The 25,631-nt window shown below is 38.1% G+C and overlaps 1 long non-coding RNA gene across 1 annotated transcript in view; it reads left to right on the top strand.

Moving 5' to 3' along the window:
• Window positions 1–25,425, top strand: part of LOC132772629 (uncharacterized) — a 132,716-nt gene extending 107,291 nt beyond the window's left edge. The window contains exons 3-4 of the long non-coding RNA XR_009631248.2: window positions 24,920–25,031; window positions 25,289–25,425. This is a non-coding gene — a long non-coding RNA (uncharacterized lncRNA). The remainder of the gene's footprint in view (window positions 1–24,919; window positions 25,032–25,288) is intronic.
• The last annotated feature ends 206 nt before the right edge of the window (window positions 25,426–25,631 follow it).

Genomic DNA, 25,631 nt, shown 5'->3' with positions numbered 1-25,631 from the left:
ATGTGTTAAAATAATCTCCATGTAACAGTGAATCTATTCTGGGTTTTAAGTCATATGTTTAAGAAATTTAAAACAGCTGTTCATGGTACTGAATTATTTTGGAAGCTATATATCAGCACTATGGATAGCTACTTGAAGACATGGAACAGTTTATTATCTAGATGTCCTGGAAAACAGCAGCTGCCCCTGTAATCCATTATGGTAGCAGGAGGGTGTTTGGCGAGTGGAAGACCATTGATTTTTCTTAACCAGAAAAATCTCTGAAATGCTTTGTAGCATACATTTTTTTAAAAATGTGTATATCACTTATAGTCTTGCTATTTTTATTGCTCAGCAGGGCTATACATAATTTCATTTTTAATTAGTGAGTTGTATCTAATTCATAAGTTTTGTATATATTGACAGATATTAAGAAACACCGGGGAAGGGGGGGAGGGGAGCCACGTCCGCATAAACTCACCCAATACTTTTTCATTTGAATTCTGTAATACTTAGAAGCCTATCCAATTCAGTTTCATTTTCAATGCAAGCAAGTGAAAGCCAAAAAGGCTTCAATTCCTCTTTAAATTAATAGCCTCTTGGTATGAGGAGTGGAAAGCAGCAGGGTGGGACAAAACTGAGTTAAAGAGATTGAGAGAGCACAGAATTCTGGAAAATATAGTTTGGGAAAGTGAGAAGCCTAGTGGCAGAGAATTCAAAAGGCCCTGCCCTAAATTACATTTCCCAGAATTCTGCTCAGCATCAGAAAGCTTCAATTAGGATAGGGGATATATTTTTTTCCCTCCTAGCAGCAGCCAGAGTTCCAATAAATTGTTGAATCTGCAAAGGGGAGGACTGACTGATACTTCAATACAAGTTAGTAAATCAGTGCTGAGCCGGGAAGAAATCCCTAAATTGAAGTTATATTAGTTAATATGCAAGACATTCAATGAGATAGCTGTTGTGGCTTAAAAAAACCTTTTTCTCAAAACTTAAAAAATTCCCCAAAATTGGTAGATGTATGAATATTTCCAAAACTTGGGGGAGAGATGAACCCCTGTCATCTTGTGTCATTGTATAGAAAATTCAAGGCAAAGCTCTTGTAGGTTTTTTTTAAATATTGTTTATAAAAATTTTGAAATTTTCCCAAGAATCCATGGATGAGTGAAATGCTCTGAAACTTGATGCACCAACAATGGTAAATGTATTCTATAATCATAGAAAGTTTCATGCCAATAGCTCTAATGAGGGAGAAGGGCATCCCTGAATTTTCCTCATTGGCACAATTACTTAATGAAATGTTATGAAAAAGTAGTGAACTCATTATAGTTATGATACAGACCCCACCCAATTTCAAAAACATTTTAGAAACTATTTTCCCCACCCCAACCCCTAATTTTGTAATGAGCATTAAAACATTTATTTTTATTGATCACGCAGGCCTACTGCTCAACCTTCCTAAATATCATGTTATTCCTAACATCTATCCTGTGTTTATGCTTCTGCCTCTACAGACATATTTCTTCTGCCCTTCTCTACAACTCAAGAGAGAACACTTTCCATCTCAAAGTTCTCACAAATCAGGAATCTGACATCTGAATTTTAAGTGGAGAGTAAATAATTCATATCACAATTTATGCTGACTTGTTTGAACCTGTTATTCTTGGTATGATGTATTACATTCCATCATTCTCCCAATTAAAATTCAAATGTATACAAAAATTCCTGTCTCCTTCAAAACGTATCACCTACTTTCATGAGTCAGGGTTAAGGTATCATGATAGAACATGTGAAGGAGAATGTCATTAAATGCTTACATTTGTGTTGTTTACACAGCTAACTGGTCTGCACTGTTATTTTTAAATAACTTATTGCATGAAGAATAAGCAGCTTTTTGTTTTTGCTGTGTACCTTCAAATCATTTCCAACTTATGGAAATTTTAAGTCAAACCTACTGCAGAACTTTCTGAGGCTGAGAGAATGATTTTTTTTAAAAAAAACACTTTTTTAAAAAGTATTTTTCATACATTATATAGACCTCAGTTGAGCTGTGTCATGCATGTTGGTCAATCTATCTTAGAAATTGACACCACAGGTTTATTGTGAGGACAAAGCAGGGAGGAGGAAAGCTATGTAGGTTGGACCGAACTCTCTGAAACATTATCAGGATATAATTGTAAGCAAACACCTCTTCGAGTATTTTATGTAAGGGTTTAACTATGTACCCAAGGATGGATGAATGCCCTCCATTGTTTGCTTATGTTAAAAGCAATGAGCTTGTGGTATACTTGAAAGTTCTACATCTCAGCACTCGGATTTTCTATGTATACAGACTTGTTGCTTTTCATAGGGGTGTATGTATATGTATAGACAGGACTCTTGTGCATTTCTCCTCTTGTGATTAGTTAATTCTTGAATACTGTAAGAAGATGTTTCTATTAATATAGGAAGTGGGAGAATACTTTTTAATCCTTACTACAGTGACGACGGGGGCTGCAGTGGCACAGTGGATTAAACTTGCTGACCAGTTCAAATCTGTGGGAAGGGGTGAGCTCCCATTGTTAGCCCCAGCTTCCACCAACCTAGAAGTTTGAAAACATGCAAATGTGAGCAGATCATTAGGTACTGCCGGAGCAGGAAGGTAATGGTACTCCATGCAGTCATGCCAGCCACACGACCTTGGAGGCATTTACAGATAATGCCAGCTTTTTGGCTTAGAAGGAGATGAGCACCCCCCCCCCCCCCAAAGTTGGACTTGACTAGACTTAATGTCAAGGGGAAACCTTTACCTTTATCTATAGTGACTATGAACACTATGTTATGTATTGTCATTGTCTGCTTCATTAACATGTCTCAGAGCCTGTATTGCACAGTAGAGGCACCAGTACATTGCTATTTTTTTTCTGTGAAGCTTTAAGAACAAATCATCACTCAGTTATAGAGCTCATTGGGGTGACTTTGAGTAAGTCAGTGTCTTCCTGCCTAACTTGTCATGAGGCTAAATTGTCTCCTTGGAAGAAAGGTGAAAAGCAAATATAGTCCAAATATAATTGGAGAATCAAATGCCAATTCCCAAGCTGGAATTTATCCTGACAAATGAATGTTTGAACTTTGGCAAGAAAATCCAATGTCAAATACTCTGTTAACACAAATAGATTTCAGCATCTCCTCAGTGAATTCAAAATACAAATTTACATATTAAATCCATTTCAGCTTCATCTAAAACATATAAAGCATATTACCTTGTTTAACAAGCATATCCTTCCTCCTCTACCCACCCACCTATATTTTTATGCTGTCTGTTCTAAATAACTTTATGGGCTTTCAGCTCTATGAATTCCATCTGGAAGATGCTAATTGAATGAAAGTTCTTTATTTGATGCTTTTTTTTCATGCTCTCCCACCCTCACAATGGAGATTATCAAAGCCAATAATCTGAGATGACTCATTCAAGTTGATACAAAAAATCCTCTACATTTGGGTTAGGTTATATATAGCATGAAGGCTATTTTTAGTAGTAGTACTTTTTATAAGATGACTATGTATCCTGCCTTAAAGATGACATTTTACTGCTTGAAGGTGTCTTCTGTTTGAAGGTTTTCCAGTCAAAGTCTGATTTAGTGAAAAAAGAGCTGTAAGAAGGAAGAGAATGGGACTGTTATCATCTGAATAGCAGTCACATTAGTCATCTAGATATAATGTTATTACTATGGGAGAATACATAGAAATTATCACAGGCAAATAGTGGGCAAGATCCTACATCACAGATATAGTTGTAAATGCATATCTATCTATCTTCCTCTGACCTGACTTCCAAAACTTACTTTAACAGCCTGTTGCTGCACTGTACATTATGGAGGTCTGTTCCACTGGCAATTGGTCTGGCAGCAGGATGACATGTACAGCTTCATTCCAACAATGATATCCATTGCACTGGGGAGTTGCAACATGGGGTCCTCTTTGGATTGTTGCTGTCAGGAGGGGGATGGAAACATCTTGTGCTGTGCCCTGATCACCAGTATGGCTGCTGGCTATTGAGGGAGTCTTTGGGGAATGGGCTTTTGCAATTGTGGCAGTAGCGCTGTGATTGTTTCATGCCTTATGACAACTCTAAGGTGAACTATCATGGGATTTTCCTGGTAAAATTTTCCTTTTTCTAAGGCTATGAGAGTGTGATTTACCCAAGGTCACCCATTGAATCCACGACTGAGCTTGGTCTCCAGAGTCATAATTCAATGCTCAAATTGAATATTGAAATATTGGCTCACTGTGATAGTAAATAAACATGGATACTGAGCTGTTACAAACGAGCAAGTCTAGGTTGCTCAATATGCCAAGTTTACATCTGTATCTCTGCATTCTTTTCCCCTTTCATGGGTGATGCAAATCCCTTTTTTGCTGGTGATTTGAAAATCAGAGCTTTGTCCATGACAGAGTGAATTTAGACTGACCAGTCCACAAAATGGTAAAAGATCTAGAAACCAAGCCCTTTGTGAAATGGCTTAGGGAGCCAGGCATCTTTAGCTTGGGGAGGATTGGTCAATTCCTAAATTAGAACTCATCCTGGCAAATGTATGTTTGAACTTTGGCAAGCAAATCTACTGGCAAATACTCTTATGACATAATAGCACCTTAAAACATTTGAAATGATGTCACATAAAAGATAGAGTAAGTTAGTTTTCTGCTATTCCAGATATAGAAATATGAAAAAATACATGAAAATTCCATCTAAAGAAAAGAAATAGTTTCTTCATAGAAAGAGCTATTTGGCAGTGGAATAGACTATTGGACAATAGTGGACTCTATTTGGAGAGCACTAAGTAGATATTGGAGGTTCATCTTTTGTGAGGTTTTAATTGTGTGGTCCTTGTTGAGTCTATGACACACAAGGCATGTGCTGGTTTAGCCCAGGTCACCCATGGAGCCTACCGGCTCCCATTAAACAATGTCGGTGCAGCTCCATGGGTGAAGGGGGGTGGAGCTAGTGCATGTCACTGCCACAGCAATATAGGAGACCTCCTGTCTTGCCATTGGAATCCATGGGGGAAGCCACACATGCTCCATGCACGCTCCACATTTTCCCTATCCGATTGCCCTCAGTTGGAGCCAGGCAATGCAGGGTGTGGAGTGCTGGGTCTCCCACACCCTTCGATGGAGTAGAGCACCTCTGGCATCCATGTGACATAGTTAGCTCCATCAAAGGGTGGAGAGTCTTTCATTTGAAGTCTCTTCATTGTGGCCACTGCATTCCTGCTGAAATTCAGTGTACAAACCATACTACCATACCATCTTGAATACATATTTAACTTATTTTGTGAGCAATTTTTAATTCCATTTTGGAGGAAAAACCAAATAGAAATCACATAGTAAACAGATGAATTCACCATATTTCCCTGTTCTAATATCTAATATCTGTTCTAAGTTTAAGAGCTTTGGATGGGTAATCAACAAAGATTACTTTGTTATCAACTAGGGAATGGCAGGATCAGACAAAATATCTAGGCATGAAATGACCAATATTATTAACTCTTTAACATTAATCAATGCAAGAAGAGGAGCTTAAACTGGCTTTGTCAAGAATCCCAGCCTGACCTCCTCCTCAGCCACCTCTGGGTAAAGCACCCAAGCTCTGATTGCCAGCTACCATTTTGCCCTGGCATGCAGACAACTGTCAAAAAGTGAAATCTTCCAACAACAACAACAACCTTGTTTTAATACCCCACCACCAGCTCCTTGGGACCGAACCCAGGACATACAACAAAATTCACCAAATAAAACACAGTTAAAGACATAATAACATATAGAAGTCCAATTATAACACAATTAAAAACAACAAATTCCACAGCACTGTTGGTAACAGCTGACCTTGAGTTAGAATGCTCTAGTGCCAGAGGTTCCAAGTTCTCAGTATCTATGCCACAGTTTTCAAGATTAGCATTTGTGGTACTGCCACATCTCAAATGCTGCATATATGGCAACATGCATATTTTTAGATTTCCTGGAAAACCAATTTATTCAGTAGTTGGAGATAAGATAGGAAACAAAATATAAAGGGATCAAGTTGCCTAAGTTTTCTGGCAGTCAATGCGGCATGCTGGCTGTGATTCAAATCACTTCTGCACAGCTGAGCAAAGCAAGAATAAACCCACAACCTCAATTTATTGCAGAAGCTCGAAGTTACAGAGTTCAAAGGAACAGAGAAAAATGTACATTAGGTTTACCTCCCCCCCCCCCTTCTTGTTCCTCAAAGCAACTTCATCAGAAAGATTGAAAGACTTGTGATAATGTTTCAGATATATCCTCATGAGGAATAATATCCGTTCAGAAGAGAAGGAGAAGCCAAATACAGAAATACTGCCACAAGTAATGTAAAAGTGGGCAAACATTTGGTCTGATAGCACAGTGTGATGTCTGTTGCTATTAGAGCTCCCCTCCATGTAATGGCTTAGCAAGGACTAAAATGACATAGGAAAGAACATTCAGTCTCTGAAGTTTCCCTAGGAATTATTTCTGTTCTGAAGCATCGCCTTTTCTTCTGGGTTTCTTCTGGTAAAAAAAAGAAAGAAATACCTTTCTTTTTATTCTCTTTCGTATATATATTAGGGAAAGGAGAGAGCAAGTTGTACTAGTAGCTTTGAACTATTGATATGGGGTAGGGATGACTGCTGAGATCATGAGGGACTTTGAAGACAGGGACATATTAGCATACAAATATATGCAAAAATGCACTATTGTGTTAGGAGTGATGAAATACCACAAATTTGTTCATAAGAAGGGCAAGCCTTCCACTACGATCCTGTTAGATAGTACGAATTAGCGTAATCTCACTAATTGTTGAATGGAGAGCCAACATCTAGGTAATGTCATTGATTTAAGTGGATCTATTTTGATAAGCACTGATAATAGGTAAAGGATCACAGGCAGCTTGTTGTGTACCTGAGCAAAGAGTGAAAATAACAGTTGAATAAAACAGTTCTGCTTGTTATTATTATTATTATTTTTATTTTTTAAAAAAATACTAACACTTAGCATTTTAATTCAATTTTTTCCCCAATAACAATGTTTTAACGGGAATTTTAGCACACTGAGTAGAGTTTACACTACCTTTTAAAAAGATTTGAGGGCAGAGCAGATTGGGGGCATTTTTGCGCTTGTCAGTGTGATCTTTATTTTTTGGGAAAATGAAGCAAAAAGCTTCTACTGTTGAAATAATAATACTGAATGCAGTATTCTGGTTCAATGGTACTAAAATAAACAAACTAACACATGTATGCCAGACTTCAAATTTTAGATTGTGAGAAAATGAAAGGTTTTCTTCAAGCATGGAAGAGAGCTGAGCACATTGGAGAGAGAGAGAGGAAAGGTTGTACACAACACAATTTTTGTAGTTCCCACTCATAGAGTTCCTTGACAGAAATGGCTCCCAACTTTGATATACAGCATATTTTTTGTTCACCTCTGGCTTTGATTAGTCACAAATACTCTCTCCATTGAGCTATGGCAGTTAAAGTGGTATTAAACTGCATTGAATCTACAGCAATGAAGGGGAAAGTTCTAATCCAGATTTCCAAGTATATGAAACTGTGACTCTTGTTTCAACTCCATAAGCCTGATTATGCATCATAAAAATGGACTAACATTTTTAAACTCCAATTATTTTGATTTGCAATGTGTACTTTGCAGTTTCTCATTGCACAATTATTAAAATGTCCATCCCAGAACTCACTGCAGGGGTGGACATGTTTGTGAAAACATGTCCACTACTGCAGCTTAATTTATATTTCTAACTACTCTTTGCAATAACATGATCCTTGAGTTTTAATTATATGAGACAATGATATTAACATTTGGTAGATTAGTGGGTTCTTGTGGGTTTTTTCGGGCTATAGAGCCATGTTCTAGAGGCATTTCTCCTGACATTTCGCCTGCATCTATGGCAAGCATCCTCAGAGGTGCATCTATGGCAAGCATCCTCACACCTCTGAGGATGCTTGCCATAGATGCAGGCGAAACGTCAGGAGAAATGCCTCTAGAACATGGTTCTATAGCCCGAAAAACCCCCACAAGAACCTAGTGATTCCAGCCATGAAAGCCTTCGACAATACATTTGGTAGATTGCTTAACCCACTTCACTGTAAATAGATAACCAGCAAAACATGAGGATGTGGACAGAATGTGCTGCTTTTGTTAAGGCAGACAAAAGCACAGAAATATCCATGGTCATCATGTAGTTGAAGATATCGAGTACACTTCTGTATTTAGGACAGCCAGAGGGTGATAACTCTACCTTAGAACTCCTGCCTGAGCGTGGCAGGAGATCTAAGGTAGAGTTACAGCTGTGCCATCTCACCTGACACCAGCAGCAGATAAAACAGCCAGCACTAGACCCAGAGCCTGCTTTGCTGAGCGGCAGAAACAGCCAGAGGGTGAGATCTCTACCTTAGAACTCCTGCCTGGAGCCAGCCTTTCCAAACATACTGGGCGTGGCCCCCACAGCTGTGCCATCTCACCTGATGCCAGCAGCAGATAAAACAGCCAGCACTAGACCCAGAGCCTGCTTTGCAATCCAACTATGTTAAGCCAATCAATAAGATCTTGGCACTATAGGACTTTTACCAACATGGATAGAGACACCTTACTATCATGAGAAAAAACACCCCCCATCTGCCTCTCAAAGGACCTCATACCACAGTTTATACCCCCCCCCCCCATGAAGAGCTGGGTTGCATTCTTGTCCTTAAACAGTATTCAGAGGACTCCTTAATTGTGAGGATCTGGGAATCTCTGGGAGGGCATAAAGAATGGGGGTTAATATTATGGGGAGGTGGTTGTGGGAGGGAGATGGTAACTAGACCCATAGGTCCTATAATAATTTTCTTCGGCCAGTACCATAATCACTCTGACTTGGACACCACCTCAGCCCTGTTGACTTGTAAATGCCTTTTTACTTTTAATGTTTTGAGTGTTTGCTATCATTAGATCTAGTAGTAAACATGTTTTAAATGTTTGATTTATATATTTAAATATCTAAGTATGTTATTTTTGAGTTGTTTATTTTATTGTTTATGATTTGATTTGTTTGTTATGTTATGGTGGCATTGAATGTTTGCCAATTTTCTGTTGTAAACCGCCCTGAGTCGATAGGAGAGATAGGGCGGTATAGAAATAAAGTTGTTTATTATTATTATTATTGTTGTTGTTGTTGTTGTTGTTGTTGTTGTTATTGCTCACTTTCTGTTGCTATTTGAACATGGCTGCTAGGGGAAGAAGTGTCCTTGATGTTTTATATGGGGCCTTCCAACTCTGTTACAAATGCAGCGGCAAGAAGCAGGGCTATTGAAGAACAGTGAAGTCCTGATTAGTGATTATTATAGTCCTTTGAGAACTATCAGGAGACTAAGGCTCCCATCTACACTGTCATATAATGCAGTCTCAGAATCCAGATTAACTGCATTGAATTGCACGATATGACAGTGTGGACTCATATAATCCAGCTTAATGCAGTTAATCCGGATTCTGAAACTGCATTATATGACAATGTACACATGGCCGATGTCACCATGCGATCAAGCTGGGTAGAAGCAGAAATTAGGATTTTATATTACTCTGTGAAAAGTACTGTTTCAGAGATGTTATCACAGTGTTTTACTGTTAAATGATTTCAGAAGTCTTCCTTATCTTTTCAGCTGGTATACAACCATGCTTTAGTATAGGTGGGGTTCTATATGTGCATCTTCTGCCATAATTTCACTTTTGCTTGATCTAAGCTCCCATAGATTTTTTTCCCCTTCCTAAGGTGGTTTCTGCATGCTACTAGTTAGAAGTGAGCAACTGCAGAGGGAGTAATTTTCCTTTGCCATACAAACATCTCTCCAATAGACCAGAAAAGATTTACTACAGCCTCATCACTCTAGAGCAGGGGGTCCTCAAACTAAGGCCTGGGGACCAGATATGGCCCTCCAAGGTCATTTACCTGGTCCTCATTCAGGATCAACCTATGTCTGTAACAACTTGAAAGCACACAACAACAGCAACAACAACAATCCTATCTCATCAGCCAAAAGCAGGTCCACACTTCCCATTGAAATACTAAGTTTATATTTGTTGAAACTGTTCTTCATTTTAATTATTGTATTTTTAAAGTTTTTTGGACTACAAATAAAATATGTGTAGTGTGCAAAGGAATTTATTCTTTTTTTTTCAAATTATAATCTGGCCCTCCAACGGTTTGAGGGACTGTGACCTGACCCTTTGTTTAAAAAGTTTGAGGACCCCTGCCCTAGAGCATGGATCCACTTTAAATTCAGTTTCCGCCTCCTGCAGAATTCTGGGGTTTGTAGTTTATGGAGGCCCAGGCCCTGTCTGGCTGAACTATTTACAGGCCCCTCCCTAAACTACAAGCCCCAGAATTCTGCAGGGGGCAGAAACAAGATTTAAAGTGGATCCATACTCTAGAGTAATGAGGTTCTAGTATGATAAGGTCCATAAAATCATTGTTGACTAAACATTTGGTGTTCTTTTGGATGGGAAAGAAGGTGAGGTTGGCACACTAGAGGCTGGAGCTAAACTGCTGTATTTGTGGCCACTTTGGGGTGCTTGGGGCAAGGCTTGGGGGGAAAAACCAATCCAACAATTGGAGCAAAAACTAAGGGTCAAAGAGCTTGGAGGGATACTTCAGAAGCTGCACTTTCAGGTCCCAAATAACATATATACCCTTGGACCACATAGTATCCGTGCCTTCTCAAAGAAGTTTGCAGTTCTTTTCTCCTAAAGTCACCTGTCACAGTAAATTCAGAAGGCTGCTGTAGTAAGGAAACACATTGACATATTTGGTTGATCCTCACAGAAATAGAACTGTAATACTGGTGGATATATTATTTATTTATTTATTGCAGATTGGACTAGAATGTTCTTCCTAGCAAGCTCTACTTCTTCCAATCCAACTCTATGGTCAAATTATGTCAGAAGCTGATCTTAGAGTTATGCTAGACGACCTAGAAACTCCTAGAGAAAACGCATCTCTAGGAACCAATAGGTCTTTCAATACAATCCAATGAAGGTTGTCCAGAGAGTCGTGCTGGAAATTCTAGATATGCCTAGAGAGATTTTATCTCAAGTAAAAATATAGCAATTTTATTATTTACAGTTTTCACTTTTGTAGAGGTCCTGTGGCTCTGACCCCAGCAATGTGGAAGGCCGACTCTATAGCTGTATTGGGATTTAGTTTTTCACTATCTGTCTTTTCCATTTACCTCCTTTACAACAATGAATAGCTCTCCTATGCTTCGAATTTCTGCTTCTATGCCCTTCCTATGGACACATTCTCCATGAATTGTCTGTCACTGGAATACAATCCACATGCATTCCTTTATATGGCTATCTAGTTGTTGTCCATTTTTAACTTTCACCAATGCTCCCTACCCCCATTTGCGCACACACAAACTCATTTTTTCTACTACTCAGTTGCTAGTCCATCATTAGCTATGACATTTTGCTGGGAGGCATTATCTGTTGCAGCCATAAAACTCCACAGTTTTGCCGCAACAATAGGAAAAAAAACATTTCTTTGAAAGTCAGTTCTTGACCTGCATGGCTTTGTGAGCACAAGGGTTGAATTTCAAGTACAGTGAAATCTCTTCCCCTCCTCCTTCTTCCACTCTTGCTAATTTCCCAACACAGCAAGAACTCCTCATAACAATTTTGTAAGAAAAGTAGAAAGATTCATCTAGATTGCAGTAGGCCATTTTTGAGAACACTCACATTTACTTATTGTGCGTACTCCAGTGAAAACAGAGTAACAAGCAGGAGTAGATGGAATCTCTTTGAATTCTGTTTCTTCCTGTAGTTAACTCTGCTGTGAACTGTGAGACATCATAATAATTTCAGCTTCCAGACTATGAGGGAGGAACACAACAGCCATATATATATGATGAAATACACCCAGCATGGCAAAGCACTTTGGAGCCATCCTGGGATTATTTTTTTTCATCTTTGGGAGCTATCAATTACGTACCTTAACTGGGGTGTGTAGATTATAAAGAGGGATATAATTACTGGCAAATGCTGTGAGATATATAAAGACAAATGAGGGAGAGAAATGAATGGAAGCTCATACATTTCACTGAGAGCCATTTTTGGATGTAGTAATTTATTAACTGGAGGTCTCTTGAAGTGATTATCAAAGACATTTAGCATGTGCTGGACTGGCAAAAAGACTGTTTGCTGTGCTGAATGAAAGGGAACTATTGATTCACAAAGAAAAATCAGCACGCTTAAAAGTAGGAACAAATGGACTAAGTTTCTCCTAGATGTCACACAGACACCACTACCTCCTCCCCCTCCTTAGCAAAGCTGAAAATTTTCTATTAATTTCTCTCCCTTTGAAAATTCAGTAGGACCAGAATCCATTGGCTTTCAAACAGTAAATATATTTGTATGTATATTCTCAGTATGCAGAACTAACTACTGGTGTATATTGTATGTAGGTCATTCTTTTGGGCTACAAGGAAAGTTATTGAAATTTTTCAAACCTCTTGCCTTACAATAATATTAAGGTATTCTTTTTCTGGGGATATAAGAAAAAAATAACCCTCTGTAGTGCTATGCTTTTATTTTGAATTTTTGCTTGTTTTATTAAAAATTACATTATTTTCTATGTCTCACATAAATATTAGGGCTGGGCGGTTTCGTTTCGTTAATTCGTAATTCGTTAAAAAATTCGTTAATTTTTCAATTACAAAACGATAACAAACCAGTCTGGAGCAATTTTTTAAAAAACGAATTTTTAAATCGTTTCGTAAATGTTTTGTATTTTGTTATTGTATTCGTTTCGTTATCATTTTGAGGTCGTTTCGTTATTATTTCCGCATGTCTGGGGCAAGTTTTATAGTTGTTTTTGGTTTTCTGGGGGGTTTTATAGTTGTTTTTGGTTTAATTAAGCTTCAGAAGTTCCCCCTGTCCCATTTGGAGGTTTTTTAGCGTATTGCGCGGTCGTGTCCGCCATTAACGAATCGATTCGTTATTGTTTCGGAAATCGATTTGTTATTGTTTTGTAATTTTTTTCACATTTACGAAATTTCGTAAATATTGAACTTTTTTAAAGGAAAATTTTGTAATTATTTTAAATAACGAAACGCAAACCCCCCCAAAAAATGAATCGATTTTAGAAACAAATTTTTCCATTGTTACCCAGGCCTAATAAATATGCATGGGTCATCATTTGCCATCAGAAATCTATTCTCAATCTCTCCTTTTCTTTCTTTCTCTCTCTTTTTAAATATATGGATTTGTGACATGTCTATGAAAAATGCCATTGGCATGCAGAAAACACCAGAAAAAGAATGAGTATATTTCCAAAATGCACACAAATATGCTAAATTCAATGGGGAGAAACATACATTGAAACCTATCAATGCATGAACTCAAAAGTGTGTTTATACAAGCAAATGAAGTTTTTAAAAAAATTAAAAGAAGTATCACAGAATTGATTTGGGAGTGAGAAAGGAGTTAAATCTATGGAAGTAAAGCTAACTGACCTAACCAACCCTCTCTTGTTTTGTCCTTTGCTTTGATTCAATTTTACTTGGACTGCATACTTGCAAACGATTCACAATCATTTGTGTCTCTAGAGTTGGAACACCCTTCATGCATATATACAGTGGCTGTCATACTGTCAATAACCCCCCCCCCAATCTTCCCCTACCCTTTCTCTTTTTCCTCTTTTCCTCTTTTCTTCTTCTTTCTTTATCTCTTTCTCTTTTTTCTTTCCTCATTTTACTTATCTCTTCCCTCACCATCCCACCCCAATATTTCACCCCATATTTTTATGCATTGATATTCAAAAAATATGCAATATTTTTTTAAAAATTATATATATATATAAGCATAAATACATCTTACACTTGAGGATGTATTTTTTCATTGTTGCAGAAAAGGGTTTATTAAACTGCGAAAACTTTGTTTTGCAGGACATCCTGCAACACATTTCGCTATAGTTTTTCAGTAAATATCATCAAGTCTCAACTAATTCAATATAGCTTGTAGTGCCACAAAAATGAAGTTTCTGGAGTATAATAACTACTTTCAAAGTAAGTACTGCACAATTAAATAGGATAACACTTTCAAACCAGGAAGAATTTTTTTTTAAAAAAAAAGTTACATAGTGTTATCAAATGAACTCCATATGGAACAAAAGAAGTTCACACAAAACCATGCGTGGAACTGAAAAATGCACGCAACTAAAAGTGTGGATATTTGAAAGTGCAATCAAACATTTAGTCAGTCCTTTAAATACAATGCCTTGGGTTCTGCCCTAAAAAAAAAATAAAATTAATTAAATAAAATACCGTAGCCAAATATCATGCAAAAAAATTCTTTGGAAATAAAAACAACCACATATTACCATGTGGAAACAAAGGGGGAAATTTCTTGCAACTTAAATAAAAAATGGAAAGAATTGGATGCTAGTGTGTATCTGAAAAACACAATGGAAACAGACATATTTTTTACATCATTAATCCTGATACTGTTCTATCTCAAACTATGCAGCAACATAAACATATCTGACCTTTTGTACTGATTCCTGACTGGCTTTAGCCTGAACTATTGGCTTACTTTTGTTTAATTGCCCCAGACTTCTACTATGGTTCTAAATCCAGTTAGGCTGTTACTTCTGGACTTCTGATGTGTTTCTGGGTTTCGGTTTTTTTTAAATGATAGTTCTTTTCTTGGCTAAGAATATTTTTGACAGTTAAGTCTAGTTTTGTAAGTTGTGTGTAACTTTATGTAGTATTCACTGTTTTATATCAGGGGAATTTAAAGGTCAAATTGATTGTGTTTTCCATAAAAATATTTCACAAATAATATGCAACCAATATTGGTATAAAACATCCCAAACTGCTTTCAAATAGACAGCATACATTTCATCCTAACTTTTTATTTTTATTTTTCCATCAAAAGGACTCAGAGTAATAGCAAAGATTTCTTTCATGTGTGTATGCTAAAATTTACAGCTACATTTTGCCTGTAGTATTACAATAGTAATAGAAAACAATAAAAAGTAAATTAAAAACAGAACAATGAACATAATTTAGAATGCAAGTAATAGAAAAAATGAACCAAGAGCATAATCAGATGCAGAACCATAAGACAATATACAGACCAAAGGGAACAAATTAATTGATTCTAAGAGTTTCATTGAAACACAATATTTTTCATTAGTCCCAAAATGTTTAAAGAAGGGATATGGTCCCATGCTAATTTGGCAGAGGCCTCCCTGTGTCTCTGTCATGGCTAAATTTGCTCCTGTGTTGACTAAACTGATATTCATCCACAAAAATGTTTCTTTTCCTTGGGCTGGGGCAAAAACATTTTTAAACAAATTCAGAAAAGCTAATTGTAAGAACTTTTGAGATTCTTGAAAATAGCATTTACTGTCAGAGGGAACTCCTTGATTCCACAGCCTTGAGCAATGTCAGTTAAAGTAGTGTCAAATTGCATTAATTCTACAGTTTAGATGCACCTTAGTTGGAGAATTAATTGTAGGGCCCTTGCAGACATGGCAGAAACATGGAAGGAAGCGGGTTAAAATAACTGACTTCCTCCTTGGTTACTGTCCCCACTCGCAACCCAAATCTCAGACTTTCTCTTGAGAGGTGTCTAGATGCCATCGCAGGTCAATCAAAGGTTGATCCGGGTTGGCATCCAGCCTCCCATTTCCCCAAAAAATTTACCAGAGGGGCCTGCTGGCAGCACAGGCCACTCTGCACAGTACTCCTGACATGTGAAAATGATGTCAGGAGTGGGGGATGGGGTAAATGCCTCCTCCTGAAGTGCCATTTTTGCATGTCAGGAGTACTGGGCAGAGGGAAATGTGCTGTGGGCAAGTCCCTCCTGTAAGGTTTTTTGGGGGAAGAAATAGGGGACTGGAGGGGATTGACCCTCCTGGGACTGTGGAACCAGTCCTGGGAGTCAATCCCCATAGGCCCAGCACCTGGAAAGATATGGGCCTTGGCTTAAGGCCCAGATCTTTCCAGGTGTCAAATTAATGTGGAGCAAATTGGGAAAACCTAGTTTTTTATGCATTAATTAACTTTTAACTGAGGTGTCATTTGGATTCCTCAGATAAAAATGAAACAGGTCCCATGTTTTGGGCTTGTCTGGAAGGGCCCTAACAGATAAGACGACCATGATATGCCATGCCATACAAGCATGACTGAGAAGAGGTTTCTCCCCACTATCCTACACCTGTCAAGACAATCAGCATAATAAATTTGTCTTGCCTCCCTGCCCCTGTATTTATATTGTCCTCATTGGTTCATCAACATTTTGCAGCCTCTTTGTTAAAAACAGCATTTTCAATTTAACTTGGGATATTTTTAAGTTACTTTTAGAAAAATCATTATACTAAGGAAAGCTCACATAAAGAAAATTACTCAATCATTCTGATGGTTGGTGGGGATTGTGAAACCCAGCTTATGAGCTAAATTTCCCAATGGCATGTTGTTTGTAATTTTCAGGTAAAGGGGTGATTTGAAACTTCATGGACACCCAAAAATCCAAAATCTATTCAATGGCACATGACCCTGCAATTTCTTAATAATGTATCACCCAAGCCTCATATCATAGCACTTTGGTTTCGGCTTGGTAAATTTTATTGATGGAAATCTATAGAAAAAGAGCCTTCTGCATAACAGAGGGAAGCACTGCCCCCCTCCCCTTTTCAAACAATAACTTCACTATATAATTGGATGTAATCTACCCCCCCCCCCCCCCGCACACACACACCCCTTTAGACCATTTCTATCAAGCGTGCCTGTCATTTGTGCAGCTGACCATTGTCCATGTCCATGAACTTCTGGAATTCTATGCCATTGCAATACCAATATACACACCAACTGGATGTTTCTCAGTCCTTTTGTTTCTTTATTAGATGCCATGTTGTGTGAGAGGATGTTGATGTTGATGGGTATTACTGTATGCAGTGTATAAGATAACCTCTGTGTTTTGGTTAATGGGCTGTGGGTGAATTTTGAGTAGAACATCTTGAATGATCCCTGTTATTCTAATTTTCATAGTCATCACCAATAGTTTTCTAACCAAAAATTCTCCTCCAGGTTCAAAGGCAATTTGGATACAGTGGTTTTCCCACTAGGGAAACTCCAGTAGTTCTACTTCCTGCCCAATTGCTGCACTTGGGGTGTTCATCATATCTATAAAACATCAATGTGTCTCAGAAGTAGCTCATCCTTTCCCCAACTGTGATTAGAAAAACTACTGAAGAACTATCATTCTTATCTTGAGGAGAAAAATAAGATATAAACTATTAGAATTCCAAAGTAGGGGGAGGGGATAGAAAAGAAGAACAGTAATAAAGGGAACAAGTCAACACATAATATTTATTTATTATTTATGTACTTACTGTATTTGTATACCATCTTTCTCAGCCCGTAGGAAACTCAAGGAAGTTAAAGGGGCAAAATTCATATTTTTGTCAACAAAAGTAGAGCAGAAGGTATACCTTAGTATAATACTTCCTAGAACAATTGTGCTCCCATTCATCTGGGCAACTAAATTCAACAACCACTATTTTTCTACTTCTTCCTCGTCCCAAGCCTTTTATAAACCACACTGGGATCTTTTTTGGCTGAAGAGCAAGCTAAAAACAAATATGAGGGATGGATAAATAATCTTATCCTTTAAACTGACAAAACATCAGCCTACCTGAGGGAGATGCAGGCATCTGGTGGCATCATAATTAGAGCACTTATCTCGCTCTCCTGTCTCCTGTGAAGAGAAATATGTCAAGGTCAAGGACAGTTTAGCTTCTGTTAATCTATAGAGGTCACATCAATGAAGCATCTGTAGCAATTCTGCTGTGGAAGTTTAAATGGTGTGGAGAGATGTGTGTCCTCCTGCTTGGCGATAAGCCATTTATGGATGAGGGAAAGATGCAGCTAAGCCTATATAAGCTCTGAAGCTCTGTGCTCCTTCTTGTTGATGTGGGGATCCAACACATATCTGAATATTAGACTCTTGATGTATTCACCTTCATTTAAAGGTACTGGTGAAAATACTGAAGTTCAAGATACTATGGAACGAACCTCTATGCACTGGCAAAGTTAGGTTTTACTGGTATTTTGCTTATAAATTACCCAGCCTGCTATATTTATTCCTTAAATTGGTAAATCCATGCAAAGATATGTATACAATTTTTTTTGTCTTGTGTCTTCAAAAATGTGTGTGTCAAAGCAAAGTCAGCTAACTGGGTGGCGAAATTGCTAGTCAGATAGAAGCACATATGAGATATCCAAATTATCTCAAATGTTAGTTCTTGATTCTAGTTACAAAATTGCATTGCTGTAATATCTTGTCCATTTAGTGAATAATTTGGCATTCAATGACATTTGCAAAATATTTTAATATTTTGTAGCAATATCTTCAAAAAGCAATATTTATGATCAAATCATGACCTCTAGGGTATAATCCTTTTTTAAACTCTCACCCCAATCTTTCAATCTAATTAGATTCACATCAGCATATTATTATAGAATGCAATCATTCCTTTTCTCTAATAGCATTCATGGATAATTTTATTTCTTGTTCTCAGACTCCTATTCCTGTGGTGTAATTAGTGTCTTTGGCACCTTACGATGCTCCGAATGAGTTGCAGCTGCTAATTGCTAATTGAAAAATTAGAAACTCAGTTCGAAGAAGGATCTAATTAAAATAAAATTAGATAAAATCCCTCTGAACTGACATCTTCCTCTTTGTTTCTTTTCCCCTTATTTCACGATCAGAAAGCCATTAGACATTACAGCTAATTGTTAAGCAGAAAATCATTTTTTCACCAGCAATAGCTTTTTATCATGTGCATAGATGTTTGTATTCATCAGAAATTCTCTTAAATACCTTAGCTCATAAAGTTCATCCCGATATATATATATATATATATATATATATATATATATGGAGTAGACCTGTAGATGATTGGGCTATAAAGTATAACAACAAGGACATTTCAGCAATATATATATATATAGTTGAAATATTTGATATACACTATTAACAAAGGAGTATGAAACAGTGGAATCAATAAGTAAAAATATTAAGTCCTGCATCTTTAATAGATAGAACAGATCTGGTATTTATTTATACATATACATATACATATACACATACACGCACACACGTGTGTGTGTGTGTGTATTTGCCTGCCAACCCCCGAAATAACGAGACCACATACCAGTATTTTGGATTTAAAATATGGGCAACTTTTATTTATTGTTACCTGTTTAACTTTGACTGGATCTCAATCTATGGATCTTGAACGTGGTGGCAAAGCCGAAGTAGCCTCCCTGTCCGGCCTACCCCTCGGATAGTTAGGGCAAAACATCCAGGTCCCCTGGACACCCACTCTAGGCAACTTCTGAAGGAAATGTGTCAGAGAAGTCTCTCTCAGTGTATCTGAGACTATATTTTCTTTATTTCTAGGCCATTATAATTCCCCTCCCCTAATCAAATTGAATCTTGGGTGAGTGTTTTAGTTAATGGCCTTCACCCCTGAAGGGGGTGCCTTGGGCATGTACCAATTTTTTGTTTTTCCTAACTGATTGCCGTGACCACCTATTTAACGCTACACCATCCTAATTTGCCCTGTAACAGTATAGGGTAGGCAAAAAAACCCTCCTAGATCATAAGAGGGGGAAAAATTCCTATGCGGCCCCCTAATGGCAACCAAATATACTGTTTAATGGGCGGGAGTGGTGGGTCGATGCTCAGTTCAGAATGAGGAAAAGGGGGCTGGCCAGGACAGAGAGCCTGGCTCTGCCCCCTTCCAGATAGTTCCATCAGGAACTAGAAGTCTCTCTTCGCGAGTGGAGGCAAACTCCTCTCCCTCCACAGCTTTGCGGTGGAGGTAAAGTTTTTTATATATATATATATGATGGGATCAGGGATCCTCTTATATGAAAAGTTTCTTGGGATGCATCTACAAAGATTTTTGGTTTTTTGCTAGTAAAGTATAGTGTACACCGATGCCACTATATACATAAACAGGGAGGAGGAGGAGGAGAAGCTGCTCTCACTTCTATTAGCTTTTCTATATTTAAGCTAGAAATATCTCTAGTTATTTCTTGATTTTCTCTCCAAACCTTATAACATTAAAATTTGAAAGTTGCCATGGGATTACAGACTGCTAATGACTTTGCAGGTCCAATTTTCTAACCTAAGAAATTTTTTCAAGCAAAGTTTTATTGATTTCTATATGTACAGCATTTTATACATTTTATACAATATTGATTGAGTTCTATATGTACAGCATTTTATACAATTGTGCTTTTATACTATAACATTTCTAGAAGGTAAGCTCTCTTAGTTCAACATCTTTATTAATGACTTAGATGAAGGGTTAGAAGGCAGGATTATCAAGTTTGCAGACGACACCAAATTGGGAGGGATAGCCAATACGCCAGAGGACAGGAGCAGGATTCAAAACGATCTTGACAGATTAGAGAGATGGGCCAAAACTAACAAAATGAAGTTCAACAGTGACAAATGCAAGATACTCCACTTTGGCAGGAAAAACGAAATGCAAAGATATAGAATGGGGGATGCCTGGCTTGAGAGCAGTACGTGTTAAAAAGATCTTGGAGTCCTCGTGGACAGCAAGTTAAACATGAGCCAACAATGTGATGTGGCGGCAAAAAAAGCCAATGGGATTTTGGCCTGCATCAATAGGAGCATAGTGTCTAGATCTAGGGAAGTAATTCTACCCCTCTATTCTGCTTTGGTTAGACCACACCTGGAATATTGTGTCCAATTCTGGGCACCACAATTCAAGAGAGATATTGGCAAGCTGGAATGTGTCCAGAGGAGGGCGACTAAAATGATCAAGGGTCTGGAGAACAAGCCCTATGAGGACTGGCTTAAGGAGCTGGGCATGTTTAGCCTGGAGAAGGCTGAGAGGAGATATGATAGCCATGTATAAATATGTGAGAGGAAGCCACAGGGAGGAGGGAGCAAGCTTGTTTTCTGCTTCCATGCAGACTAGGACGCAGAACAATGGCTTCAAACTACAAGAGAGGAGATTCCATCTGAACATTAGGAAGAACTTCCTGACTGTGAGAACCATTCAGCAGTGGAACTCTCTGCCCCGGAGTGTGGTGGAGGCTCCTTCTTTGGAAGCTTTTAAACAGAGGCTGGATGGCCATCTGATTTGAATGCAATATTCCTGCTTCTTGGCAGGGGGTTGGACTGGATGGCCCATGAGGTCTCTTCCAACTCTTTGATACTATGATTCTATGATTCTGTGACTGCAGAAAAACTATAGTTTTGTACCATCTTAAAGACCAGCAGTTGAGTAAAATGAAAACTTTATGGAATATCTTACTATTTGAAGTCTGTGTTTCTGAGCAACTTGATTTTGAGTGTGTTGACAGCTTTATCAGTATTGAATATGCAAGATAAACTCAGATGGAAAACACCTACAGAACTGCTGAAGGCATCAGACACAGCTTTTAGAAAAATGTCCTTGTTATACTTTATGGCCCAATCATCAACAGGTCTACTCCAATATAAATTTCATTGAGTTCAGACTTTCCCACCTAAATGGGAAACAACCTGAGTAAAAAAATTCCCACAACATTTAGAATTTAACTCTTTGTACCAATGATCCTGAAGGAGGAAAAACAGTCTTATGGTTTGTCTTGTGAGAAAATCATGAGTGAATGAGTGGTGGTATTAAGAAACCTGCACCAGTATTTAACTTTGTTCATTTCACAAAACAGATTCTTCTTCTCTTTCCATTAATCTAGTCCAAGACAGTGTAGCTGTTAGTAAACCCCTTAGCCATGGACTGATGAAACCCATTTCAGAAGGATGCTTTAATAAACTCATATAGGCATCAAGCCCTTAACATAATGGATGAACATACATATATGCTTATTTGCTGGTACTTTTCTCCATCTGCCAGAACAATAAATATTAGGGCTGTGCAAAATTTTGTTTGCCATATCTATTTCATAAGATTCATACATATGAAGCAATCTTTACAAACGTGAGGGGCACCCACACAAAAAACTTAAATTTAAAAAAACTGACCTATGACTTTTGGAAGAGTTATGTAAGTCTCGTAAATGGCTCCAGGTCTCCCTCATGGATCCTACTTCTCCACCAAAAGGGCTGTGTTTGGTTCCTCCGAGGACCCTGAGGAGGATGGCGAGGCCAGGAGTCAAGGTAGAAGCTCCACTCTTGCCTCAAAGGGGACAGTGAGGGGGACCCAGAGCAGGTGGGAGGAAGGGATGCCTGTCTGGGTGGCTGGGCAAGAAAGAAGCCCTCTGGCACATGGCTAGCCCACAGAGAGACAGACAGAGATCTCACTCACATTTGAGGCTTAATGCGGGAAGCAAGCAGAATTCTGGGAAATGTAGTTTAGGACATGGCCTTTTGAATTCTTTGCCACAGGGGTCCTTCCCTTCCCAAACTACATTTCCCAGAATTCCGCTTACCACCTTGTGCCTCCTCCTCCCTGTGAGGTAGGCAAAGTCGAGAGACAACTCCAAACTGCATAGATTATATGCATATGTAAACATTAAAAACATTTGTCTCAACATTAAAATCTACTGCTTAAACCGTCTCAATCATCCACATTGAATCTAGGCTGCAACAAAGTTACAGAAGTGAAATTGGACTATTGCACAAAGGGACCAATGTGCATCAGGCACCACTGTGCACTAGGGAGTCTTGCTGTTGTCCCAATACAGATCTTTACAGTCCAGTAAGGGTATATATACACTGGCAGTGTAGCAGGTTAAGTTGCTGAGCAGCTGAACTTGCTGACCAAAAGATTGGCACTTCAAATCTGGGGAGCAGGGTGAGCTCCCGCTGTTAGCTCCAGCTTCTGCCAACCTAGCAGTTCAAAAGCATACAAATGTGAGTAGATCAATAGGTACTACTTCTGTGGGAAGGTAACGATGCTCCATGTTGTCATGCCAGCCACATGACCTTGGAGGCATCTACAGATAATGTCAGCTCTTCAGCTTAGAAATGGAGGTGAGCACCACCCCCAAGAGTCAGATACAACTAGACTTAATGTCAGGGGAAACCTTTACCTTTATCTTTACACTGTAGAATGAATGCAATTCAACATCACTTTAGATGTCATAGCTCAATACTATGGAATCATGGAAGTTGTAGTTTTGCATAGGCTTTAATCTATCTATCTATCTATCTATCTATATATATATATATATATATAATATCTTTATCCTGCGGGCCTCCCACATGTGGGACTCATAAAACCTTTTCTGTCAACAATTGCTGATGCCTCACCAAATTATAACTTCCAGGATTCCATAACATTGAGACTTACTAGGTAAAGTGGCACCAAATTGCATTCATTCTACAATGTAAAGGAAACATAAGAGGAATTATTTGGGTCTCTGCTACTTAGCAAAATGTATATAAAGTAGAATTAAAGGATGATATAGGTATCTGGTGGCAGTGGAATATAGTGGGAATCTGTAACAGAGATTAATTGTTAGACTGAAGGCATTTTACCCTGATTCCCAATTCATTTATATGTCTGATACATCCACAATGTGCCATCGTGTCAAGCTTCACAACAATGATGGTGAAAACTTTTCCTCTCTCTTATACTTTTTTCTATTTAAAAGAAAACCACTGATTTGTGGTTTTATAGCACATAGGTCATTGTCTCCTGGCAGTTTCTCAACGAATATGAGGGCACAGAGCATAAGCAGAGCTAGGCCTCTGGCTTTTTGATATGGAAGAGCTTCAGTCTCGAATGCAATAGGCCATCTTTAATGAAAGACCCTTGTCTACCATGTCAACATGGCTTAGCAGTAAAAGGAACAACACACTGCTGTTTTTATTCCTGGGGCCATTAGAATCCATTCTTCGAGGACAGCAACTTAACATGTTTTACATTCTCTGGTAAAAACAAGAAGCTGCTTCAAGGTTAAAACAATCTTGAGTGTTAAAGTAGGTGATAGAAATGCAATGGCAAATTGTAAGTTATTATTTGGAGGTGGTGCACAGTTCAATGGTGATACTTATTTAGTTTCAGCAAATTTACTATTGATGCAAAGGAATATGTCATCCAATAGATATTATTATTTATTTTTGTGGTATTTGTATACCGCCCTCCCCTTAGGCAGCTAATTTTGCAGTACTTCTTTTCATTACTTTTATCCATACAGGTGATTTTCGACATTATTTGTAGAACAAAGAACCAGGATTGTATAATGATAAGGGTTACAAAACTGTGGTTTTTTAAAGGTCTACTTATGGTGGGATTTTGTTTACTCACAAATTTAGACACTAATGGTGGCTTATATTTGATACCCCCTGTTTCACTATTATATATATAGTTGTGTAAGTAAATAATATTTTTACATTCATAAGAAAAAATCCCCATATATTCTCATAACAGTCTGATTATTCCTGCTTTCCTATCCTTTACCTTTTTATACTTATCTGCTACTTTTACAAATCCAATTTCCCCCTTCTCTCTTCTTCCCTTCCCTCTCCCTCCAGGAACAGTAGTACTTCTGCTCTTTGCATTATTATTTTTTTCGATCATAAAGATTGGTGGATTTGGTTCCTCATATTTTCCTTTCCCTTTTACTCTGGCTATAAGCCCTTTCCATTTCGACTTCCAGTTCTCCTTAGGATGTCCCTGTTTCACGATGTCTAGTGAAATTCTGAGTCTGATGGAGAGATGATCACTCTATATTTGAATTTAAACTACTCTGTATAGAACACACTCCGATGAAATAATTGGTTTTGTTATGATAGTGACATTAGCAGTTGTATCTGAAAGTTACATTAGGGATGTGACTCATGTTGGAAAGTTTAGAATGTGTAAGAATTGAAATTACAATATCATGCAGTGACTCCCATCCCAATCTCCATTTACCAGAAAACAGTTACTGCAATTGATGGTACCCTGTCCCCCTGTCAGTTGAGAAGCAGCTTGCTGATGGCCCCAGTCCCTCCCAAGAGTGATCTCCAGTGTGACAGGGAGGAGAAACGTAAGTGTCACCATTCCTTTTCATGCCAAAAATTGTGTGAGGAGGGATGGCAAAAAGACTCCCATTTATTGTGCCCAGTCTGTTATGTCTTTAAACTAGGGGCTTTGTAGGGATTATGAATATGAAACAATTGTGAGAGCATAATTCCAGGCTACCAGTTCTCTCCAACAAAATTCCAGTCTGTAATTTTTGAGGTTGTGGCAGATGTAAAAATTCTGTGACTCTATCTACTATCACTCCTTCACTGAGCCATTTAGATGTTTTCTGGATGAGCACCCTTTCCACAGCCAGTCAGTACCTGGGAAGGATGGAGGAAGACAAGGGAAGGCCAGCTAGCCAGCCATCTCTATTTCTGCATCCACCCACAGGAAGGAAAATGTATCTCAGGGACCCCACAGAGGTAGGTGGAGCATGTGGGAGTGTGGGACAAGCTATAACTATGCTTTTTAAAATTAGTCTCATATTTACAAATGCCTCCTCTGTATCATATTTTCAAGATGAATAAAAATGTTGATAAAGCTAGAGCTATTACAATGGATAAAAGGAAGGATAAAAATAACATATGAACTAAGGAAATATTGCTTTGAATATATTTGTTGA

Source organism: Anolis sagrei, chromosome 4 (genome assembly GCF_037176765.1).
Source record: "Anolis sagrei isolate rAnoSag1 chromosome 4, rAnoSag1.mat, whole genome shotgun sequence".
Lineage (NCBI taxonomy): Eukaryota > Metazoa > Chordata > Lepidosauria > Squamata > Dactyloidae > Anolis > Anolis sagrei.
Note: the sequence above shows the minus strand (reverse complement) of the source record. Positions and strands in the feature narration are given on the sequence as shown.